Here is a 10,734-nt window from a genome sequence, read left to right as displayed (position 1 = left end):
TAAGAATTTCCGCTTTGTCTTATGCTGTCATGTAAAGGAGTTGCAGAAATTCACAGGTGGGAGAGCTCAGTTAAATCTTAAGCCTTTGTCAGTATTACAAGGAAGATATGAGAACAGGCCATATTTTGCGTGTGAAGAATGAGGCTGCTTCAGAACACATGGCTGGCTCAGAAACTTCAATGCCAGAAAAACTGAGCACCAAGTCCTTTCATACACATAATCTACTAACCTCTAAAATGCCTTCCATCTCAGTAACTTCATTTAGAAGGTCTAGGGGAAGATTTTTATGACTGCTGTTGAATGCTGGGATCTAGATATCCTGGCCAATCTACTGGTAAATCCCACTGTACCTTCTTTCCTCCTGTCATTTTATAGATCTTGAACAGTGAGAATAATAAATATATAGTCAGGGTCAGGATATGAATCTCATTACATCTCCATGTTTCCCTTACTAAGCAGGATCCACATTTTAGGTCTCCCCCCTCCTCTTTATTCTTGTGTACTGACAGTGGCTTGTGTGATGTTCTTTTCAAACTTTCCAGAGAACAGCAAACTCTTGGCTCCAACTAACAAACAAGCTAGGCAATGGGTCACCGGTTGCTACTTTAGGTTTGCTCTGGTGGTTGAAGCAGTGGGGGAAGGAGATGGAGGGAGCGAGTTCAGGTTGCTGACGCAGCTAAAATCAGACAAAACATTCTGGCTTTGTACTTCTCAAATGCCTGTTTTAGAAAATTGCTCAAGTTGTTCTTAACATCACCACCCACCTTCTCTTTTGGGTTCTGACATTGTGTAATAATAGATAATGTTGACATATGCTCCCTGCTGGTCAGAAATACTATACTTCTGCGAAAGGTAACATTTTCAAGAAATGACAAAATGTATTTTGTTTGGACAAGACATGAGTTACTTGACTAATTGCACAATGTGAGATGTCATGGGAGTAAAAGGTTTACTGTTGTAGTTGTGGGAGAAAGTTTGTTGGGACAGTAAAAGCAGCAGCCCTGGGTGTGTTTAGTTTTTGCCAGTTCCTAAGATCCTGGCTTGGTATCAAAACTTGTGTGTCCTCAGGAATTTAAAGGAAACATTTGCAGCATGTAGGAAGAACAGCTGTCTCTGGTGAAAGCAACTTTTCAAAATGACGATTTGAACATTTTCTCAAGGAGAGATCACAGAACATAACTATTTGCTTTCCTCCCTACTCCCAGGCTAGAAAGATTATAGACCAGAATTACTTAATAAATGGTATCTTAATAAAGTGTGTGTGTGTGTGTGTGTGTGTGTGTGTGTGTGTGTTAGGGAGGGAGGGGAATAGAGAGGGGGAGAGTTCCCATTAGAGAAACATATGAAAAATAAAAAATGAGGAAGCTAAATTCTGAGGGAATGAACAGAAAGCAACTGAGGGAATGAACAGAGAGAGTCAAAGGGCTCTAAATTTTCACAAATGGTTGCCATATCCAGATTTTGGAAGAGCTCCTATGTTTTTAAGAGTTGAATAGCAGAAAAAAAATTCACCCTGTGCTTCTCTCTTCATTGCAGCTGTGTGATTGCTTCTTTCTCAACATCAGAAAAAAACAGATCCTTGCTAGAAATAGCAAGCATGCTACATCTTTTCACATGGAGTGATTTGCAGGGTGGAAAAAGGAAACAATGTTTCTGTTCTGTTCTGTGAAACAATCCTGACTCTTGGGTGCTTGACCTATGTCATGATGGTAATTGTTGCTTTGAGATGCTCTGTTTTCTCTCCCCCTCCCCAATTAGTTCTGTGCTTTCCTTTTCCAGGTGCCTGGTCTGAAAGAAAGAGATTCACCAAGGACTGGTTTTTCCTTTTGCAGGGAAAATACAATCTGTACATGCTCTGAAGTTCTCTCCTTTACAATTATTTATTTTACTTATTTCAGGATGAATCCTGGATTGCAGAAGAAGATGTAGTGCAGACATGTGGTGAGCTCTGACTTCAGTGTAAGCCAGGAATACTCTGCCTTTGATTCCACAGGGGATACATGGTTGCCACCTAGCTACTTCTCTGATTAGCAGATAGTGTAATAGACATCACATGTCTCCTTTAAAACAGCAAAAGTTAAAACAAACAAATGAATATACCCAAACAACCTGCCCTCCCCAAAGGTTTGGTCTGTATGAACAAACTGAGTGACACAAAGTTCTGTGGTCTAGATTTCACTTGCTGCACAGAGATATCTGCATACACAGATGACGATAATTTTATTTATTTATATCCTGCCTTTCTTCCAGTAAGGTGGTTGTGTGTTTGTGTTGTGCACCTTCAAGTAGTTTCTGACTTATGGCAAGATTTGTTCAGAAGAGGTTCGCCATTGCCTTACTCTGAGGCTGTGAGTGTGTGACTTGCTGAAGCTCACTCAGTGGGTTTCATTGCCGAACTGGTAATTGAACCCTGCTCTCCATACTTGTACTTAAACTTTCAAACCACTATACCTTGCTGGATCTAGCAGTATATTTTTAAAACACTGCCAGAATCCTACATGGCCACTGTGTTGTGTAACTTTACCTATACCTAACTATGTGGTAGAGACGCCAAGAAAGCCCTTTGCCGAATTGAGAAGATATGTAATAGAACACTAGCAAGAGTGCTCAATAGCCATCAGAACTGATGTGATGCACATTGGGACCTGTGCACATCAGTCCCATTGTGCATTGGGCACTTTTGCTGGCTCTGCCACATGGTAACACAACAGCAACTCTACTGGATATGGATATTATGCAACTGCACAATCTTAATTCCTGCATATGTAAGTCCACTTATGAAGACATAAGTCTCCAAGAGGATTCTGGACAACACTGGGGTGAAACAAAATAAAATAAAGTGGGGTGTTTAGATGATGCACACATCCAAAGTGGGCAGAAACCAGATTAAAGCCATGCTCTGGGGCTAAAAACCAGAGCAAAAAGAACCTGGGATATTCTGACTTTTCCTTTTCCTTCTTCGACCTTGCATCTAAACACTCCAAATGCAAAAGTGGTTCTGAAGGAGTGATCCATCCTAACCCTCATGCTAAAGCTACATACAAATGCACCCGTGCAGGTGTGCATTAAAAAAAGGACAGAGCTGGTGTACACAAGCTGTTGGGGTGAGAATGCAAAAAAGTATGACACCTCCAATGGATATAAGTATAACATACACAAACCAGACAGTCCAAGAGGGGGCATGGGGTGATGAGAGAGGGTGAAGGGGGCATGGTTTCCACTAACTTCCAGAAAATGCCCATCTGTATATAAACACATCATTGAAAATAGAACTATAATAGTTTTTTAAAAGCAATTAAACAAGGCAGCCCCAGACAAGCAAGCCTAAACCGCAGCAGGTGGTTACTAGAGATAGTTCTTCCCTTCCCAAATCTCATTCACAACACCCACCAAAGAAAACAGGGTCCAGAGAGTGTCCAGTAGCTTGGGTAGGGCTAGAAATTCCTTCAGACAGTCCTCTGGTTGTCATGGCAGGCATGAAGTCCTAAGATGCTCTCATCAGAATAGTCTCAGCATGGATGTTGAAATCCACCAGCACTATAAGCCAGGAGGATTCCAACATCAACCCTGAGACCACCCAGCTAGCTCAGTAAGGGAAACTGTTGGGCAGTGGAGAGGGCAGTATACCAACAGAATCCCTAATATATTCTGGCTACCCAGCTTCAAGTAAACATGCTTGAACCCAGAAAAATGTGAAATAGGGCAAATAGCCAGAGGGGTGGAATTTCAATATATCATTACAGCTCCACTCTTCACCCCCAGGTCTCACCTGCTGGTGAACAAAGAACCCTGGTAGCCTTGGTGGTGCCTCCTCAGGTCTGGTATCTCCCTGCTCTTCTTTTGAGAACACATCCTTCATTTTGTAAATTGCCTATAAAGATACAGATGATTATGATGTGATGGTAAATAGCAAATTAACAGAATATAGCTCTTCTCCTTCTTCCAGGCAGCATTGGGAGACTCCTCCCACTGGATTCTTGCTTTCATCTGACAGCTCCCTCAACTCTACAGCTGAATTGAATGAAACTTGCTGCTGCTGGGCCTGAGTTTGCAAAGAAATAGGAGAGGTGGACCTTCCGTGCCTCCGCTCCAGTTCCTGGAGTTTGCTTTTTGGTGATGTACAAGAGCAATCTGACTGAGAATTCAATAGAATCCCTAATCTGCCAGTCCCAGGATTCCGAAGGATGAAATCATGATAGTTATAGTGAAATAATACCACTATTAATATGCCATGTGAATAGGCCCCAGATCTACTTGTAATCTATATGCTATAGCATGTATTCCTCAGCTATGCTAGATTTTTTGAAAACAAAACAAAACAAAACAAAACAACCATTGTAGAGGAAGAAGGGATAATGCACAGCATCGTAAAATTTCTTACCAATGTGCATGGTTCATTACACCTGAGTGCTGCACACAGTTCATTTCAGTGGAGCTTGCCAGCATAAGGAATAAAATCAAGATGTACAGCTTGTGTGTATTATAGAGTGTATAATGTCAATTCCTACTTAATTAAATATTATCAGATTTATTTATTTATTTATTTATTTATTTATTTATTTATTTATTTATTTTAAAACGGTAATTAAAATAACTCACCAAATGGGGCAGTGTCATTGGTTGGAATATCAGCATTAATGACAGTGATGGCGACAGAAGCACATGGATTTGTGTACTTCTTTGTGATTCTCTATATTCACTGTGGAAAACAGGACAAGTTTGACTAAAACTTGCAAAACCCATAACTTTATTCTTTGAATTTTTTTATATAATGGAAATGTTTTCCTTTTTTGTTTTGTTTTTGGTAGAAAGCTTCTTTTTTTTTAATGGCTTACTCTCTGATTAGTTTCTTTTCACAAAATCAATTTCATACACCAGGGCAACAGAGAAGGCCCTGACAAATGAATCCATGGACAGTTGTTGGAGTAGCTTTTGCATATGTATGTGCATATCTATGTGTATATAAAATGAAAATGGTATGTTATGAATTCTCCTTGCTGCAACATATTCTTCATGTTTCTATTTTTTTTAAAAAAAAATCAGACTTAAGAGTTTACTTTGAAGGAACTCTTTGAAAACTTGCCAAGATGTCTTTGTATTTAGAAAGTCCACATCAAGAAAATAAATAGTCACTGAGGGTAGGAAAAAGGAAACCATTAGCATTGTTTTCTTTTAAAGATAAAAAAAGGAAAAAAAAATCAGTGCAAAACTTCATCATCTATGAAATGTGTATTTGTTATTTGAATTCATTTAAACTAATTGTCACTAGCAAGTTCATGATATCTTGCCTTCTGAGCAGTTTAAAATACCTCCATATCGGCTGGCTTCATAGCTTGCCTTTGTTTTTGGATTTTTCTTGCATTTTTTCAAGTTTACATGTTAAAATATTTCTATTAAATTGCAGAGTTAGAAATTGTACAAAGGCTTTGATGTGGGTCTGGAAAAATCACCAACTATTCAACTATTGGTTTTTTTGTTTTTGTTTAATGTAGGGACATATTAACATAGATTTGCATACAACACCAGCTTTTCAAATCCCTTTTCTAGTGGCTTTGCTTGTGTTTCCTGTAATGTGCTAAGATGAGATAGCATGTCTCCTTCTCCCCATTTGCAGAGACATAATGGGTGAGAATCTTTCTCATGGAAATCAATGAAGTTATCATTGCCTTGCCATTCACCAGCAGAGATAATATTACCCTGTGAGTTGCTATTAAAATTGCCTGCTTTATTTGTTTAAAAACATGTTGAAATTCTTTTAATGCCCAAATGCTCCAGCGGGCACCCAACTGATCAGCAGCACATTTAGAGTGAAGCACTAAGAAGTTACAACAAGGCACTGGTGCTAAGGTAGAAGTTTTTTTCTGACTTCAGAGCTGAATTCTGGGCCTTTAATACCATGTAATTATATGCTATCGAGTCGTTAACTTGCTTTTTACTCTTGATAATGCAGGTTGTACTTATGCATATATTAATCTCAATGCCATTAAGCTGTCCCATGTGTAGGGTAGTAGTATGAGCGAACTGCCTGTTCACTTTAACTTTAATAAGTTCAATACGTGTTCAGCTAAAAAGGAATCTATGCTGTATGCAATGTGAAATATTCAGTAAGAAGTTATGCACCATACAAAATGGCTATTTTGATACTGATGTGAAGTATGGAATTCAGGCACCAGAAAGGTGAATGGTTCACAGCATATCTAAGGCTAATGTGAAATCTCTGCAGTTGTAATCTAGGGGCTCACTTGCAGTAGGTTTATGGCAGATTTTTGTGTGGTGCATAAAAATACAACAGATACCCATGAGGGATACAAGAACTAGCGCTTCTCTCTCCACAACATACTCGGGGGGGGGGGATTATAGGATTGGCCGAGATAGACTTTCTAACTTGGTGAATATTTTGTAGAGCACTATGCTTCATGTATTCCTTTCTCCCCTTCCTCATGGGGCTTCTTTCTGCATTTCTACTTTATTGTTAATACAATGCAGTGGTGGCATAAGAAACTCCCAAGCAGACATGTGTTTTGGAATTCACTGTTGATCTCAATACAGAGTTGAGAAATATGTTTATTGGGTCACTTGTTATTGTGTTCGTTCAAATCATTAAGGCAAACCTCTCACAGGTTTTCTTGCAAGTTTTCTTTAGAGGGGGTTTGCCTTTGCCTTCCTTTGAGGCTGAAAGAATGTGACTTGCCCAGGGTCACCCTAAGTCACCACACATGTGGTAAATATTGTATTATTCTAGAACTTTTTCAACCGGCATGATGGTACAAAAGTGAGGAGAAACAGGAAGAAAGAGGAAGTCCAAAAATCTGGTCTGGTAGACTGGCCTGTGTGTATAACAATACAAGAAGAAAACACCATGATTCCCTTTCTCCCTGAATTTAAAGCTCTAAACTCAGCTTTTTGTTTATGTCAAATATGAGGTACCTATAAGGCACAATTGCTTTTTAAAGTATGATCCTTCAGTATGTGATTGCATTTTTTTGGTGGGTGGGGAGCAAACAGTTATTTAAATGAACAAATAACTCTGTGGTCTGTAGGCTACTTCATCAGGTCAAACGCCTCTGGGCTTGGTTATCTTAGTGGTTGCTTACTATCAGCTGAAGCTAGGTGGAACATTACTTAACCTCCAGCTTTATACTGAAAGGTGCTATGCTGGAAGCACAGTTTGCTTGATCAAGGTACGTTGTTTGGAATAAGGACAAATGTTATCTGTGTAACTTTGCACGTTAGATGAAAATGTACAGAGATGGATACAAAAGGTCACTCAAAATCTTCACTAGCTCTTCGAATATTCAGACTAAACCCCAGAATGGATTCACCATTCCATTCAGGGAAGCTATCAGCTGCCATTTTGTGACCACTCTTCCCAGAGGAAGAGCAATAGTAATGGACAAGCTATCTCTTTGGGAAGCTTGTCTATTGTTTCTGACTTTATTAGGAATTTCTGATAAGCCTCTGAATAATCTGTTTTTTTGCATTGTTACATGCCTTTGTCATTTCTGACTTATAGTGACCCTAAGACAAACCTATCACAGGGTTTCCTTGGAAAGGGTTAGCCATTGCTTTCCTCTGAGACTGAGAGAGTGCAACTTGCTCAAAGTCAGTCAATGAGTTTCCTTCATTTATTTATTTATTTATAGTATTTATACCCCACTCTTCAGCCAAAAGGCTATGATGGCCTCCCAGAGTCCTAGTCCATCACTCAGACTACTACACCAAGCTGACTCTATGCAATTCCTGAAAGAAAAAGATTGAGAACCATCTGACATATCATATTGGGTATGTGATGGGTGATGATGTTTTTTCAAAGTCTTTGATAAAAGCTAACAATTAATATTTGAAAAAAAGGAAAATTCAGAGATTTTATCAACGTGCCAAAATCACCCCATCAGCCGCCCAAATTCTGTCAACAAGTCCATAGCATTTGATTTTAAATTTTGAGTTAAAGTTCCTAACATTTTTACTACAGTTTCAGGTTTTGAATTCAACATTTCTCTATCAAAATTTATTCAGTCAATGAGAAAATAGCTTGCCCTTTGGTGCTACAGGTTTGGGCTCTTGCACATCCAGCTGCACCAGAAATGGTGCTACAAAGTTGCTGAACCTGCTTCTTTTGCTAACATGTAGCTGACTCTCAAAAAAACTTGAAACATGACTAGAATCCTGTGAGTGTCATATGCCTGCATACACTTCCCTGTATTTTGGGCTGATATGGAATGTCTCCCTTTAGGACAATGTTGCAGAAGCAGATGCAGAGATGTGGTGCCACTGTACAGGCAGAGGCTCATTCAGTTGCACATCTGGGTGTGCATCCAGTTGTGCAACTTTCCCACTCAGCACATGAGTTGTTTGGCTCAATCACTGGAAAAAAATGCATACGAAGAGATTTACATCATGCAACCTTGATGCAGGATGTTGGCCATGATGTAAAAATATTATTTAATGTACCTAGTGACAACAGGGCACTCCTATCCTGTCTTTCCTAAAGCCATTTTCCAATAAAATCCCAGTACAGTAGAATGACTCATAGCTGATAACATTCCAGAAAGAAAAGGAATTATACCTTAGCTGGAACTGATATAATGGTGTTTTTCAGGATGCTGTAATAGACATGAGTGACGTTTTGGCAGGCAATTGCAGTAACTCTAGTTATCTGATTGCATTACTGACTACTAGGCAAAGGGTGCCTCATGGGAAGAAGCATTACTTAAGATACTTCATATTTTTAACTTGCTGTAGCCAGTTTATAACCCCACATAATGATGTTTTCTAAGAGGGACATATTAGAATGGCAAATGTACATGAAGTAAACTCAAATCATAGGCGTTGTCCCCCAGACAAGCACTGGGAAATACTGATGACAATTTCTATGTGTTGTTTAAAATAACCTGTAACTCTTGATTTAAACCAAAATGGCTGCCACTGGGTTAGAATATATTGTAATCATAGTTCAGGCTTAAGGAAATGTTTGTTTTTAATATTTTACATTTAATTTTGAATTTTATATGTCCCAGCTTCATTTGGTTTAGTTAGCTTTGGCCACAGTCCAGGCCATGTTCACAGTCAAGACCTTATTACAAGGCAGTGGCAAACTTCCCATTCACTTTAATGGTTCTGGGTCACACATATTGCATTTAATGATAACTTTAAAAACTGGGAGGGCAGGTGGAGAGGAAACCCAGTGAACCAAGCTTCCACTTCCCACACTAATAAACAGAGATTGAAGCTGAGCTCTCACCATTCCTGCTATGGATCTGGGTTTGAATCCCTTGATGACATGTGCCACACAGAGAATTATTCATTTCTAACAAAAGCCTGTGATTCTAGAGCCTGACAAACATAAAAGAAGAATATATTCAGGGATAGCCACATTGACCATGCAACAAAATACAACAAAATCCCAAATCCACAAAACAGTGATACCTTTATTATACCAACTAAAATGTACAAAATACCGTATACACTCAACTATAAGTAGAGAAATTTATGCCCAAAGTTTGACCCCCAAAACTTAGGTCAGCGTATACATGGATCAATGTGGGGACAACTGGGCTGGAGAAAAGAAGGACCAGTGGACTATTCCCCCTCAAGTCTTTCCTGCAAACCTGGGCTGAGAAAAGGAGAAAGAGTGGGCTATTCCCCGTCAAACGTCTCCTCTGCCCCTGGGCTGGAGAGAAGGAGAAAAGGCAGGTTCTCCTCTGGTCCAGCAGTGTCTCTAAGATTTATGCTTGACTTATCCAAAGATCATATCAGAATCCAGGCCCCAAACCCTGACCTCGACTTATACATGAGGTTGACTTACACTCGAGTATATACGGTACATCATGAAACTTCACTGGTTTATTAATCAGGCAAAGATGTTTCATACAGGAGAAGAAAAGTGATGATGTTAGAGTTACTAGCCTACTGGACTCAAATGTTACTTCTGCTGTTAGTTAAGATGTTCTGAAGGGATCTCATTGCAGGTAGAAGCCATTCCCCTTCTTGGAGAAAGGGCAAAGATAGGTGATAAAATTTCAACTCCATTAACAACAGAAAAGTAACCTCCCTTGAGATCCAGGCTGTCCCTGTCCTGTACAAAGCGAAAAGTCACTTTCTTCGGTAGAGAACACTGATTTTCTCAAGAAGTCTCAGTACTGTTACATCTGGAAAAACGTTTAGGTGATTTACAGGTAAAGCTTGCCAATTGTAGTCAAAGTGAATGAGTTTTACTTTTGTTGGAGAAAAATCATATGTTTTAATATATTTCCATATTTGTCCTTTTCCTTTGCGGCACCCCATGATGACACAGCTGCAAGAGGTATACGTTATATTTTAGGAAGCAACATCAAATACTGGAAGTAGTATTAATGCTAATATATGCAGGACTGTGAATATGTAGTGTTTTCTGTACATTATTTTTAATCAGAAGCTATTCTCTCAAAAAGGCTCAATATCACTAGCACTTTTTTTTCAGGGGGAAGAAAGGGAACCATGACACATTGCTCAGAATTACTTGGTTGGATACCACAGAAGGAAGGGAAAAAGCAACCTGGTTCTGACGTTTAATAGATGTTGGCTTCAGATACAGGCAGAAGAAAGGGGTGGAAGTTGCAAAGATAATTGTTTATCTGGTGTAGGGGTAGAAACATTAGTTAAATCCATTTCTATATATTGCTTTTTAAACAATAAAAATATATACATATTTGTGTGTCGATCTTTCAAATGAATGCATTAATGTGTAATTTATGG

General features: G+C 39.1%; 1 long non-coding RNA gene across 1 annotated transcript; it reads left to right on the top strand.

Moving 5' to 3' along the window:
• Positions 1 to 806: 806 nt before the first annotated feature.
• On the top strand, positions 807 to 4,520 carry LOC121919880. The gene is made up of 3 exons (XR_006101597.1): positions 807 to 852; positions 1,899 to 1,941; positions 3,947 to 4,520. It is a non-coding gene; the product is annotated as an uncharacterized LOC121919880 (long non-coding RNA).
• The last annotated feature ends 6,214 nt before the right edge of the window (positions 4,521 to 10,734 follow it).

Source organism: Sceloporus undulatus, chromosome 1, assembly GCF_019175285.1.
Source record: "Sceloporus undulatus isolate JIND9_A2432 ecotype Alabama chromosome 1, SceUnd_v1.1, whole genome shotgun sequence".
Classification (NCBI taxonomy): Eukaryota; Metazoa; Chordata; class Lepidosauria; order Squamata; family Phrynosomatidae; genus Sceloporus; species Sceloporus undulatus.
The sequence above is the reverse complement of the archived record's forward strand: the minus strand, read 5'-3'. Positions and strand labels throughout refer to the sequence as shown.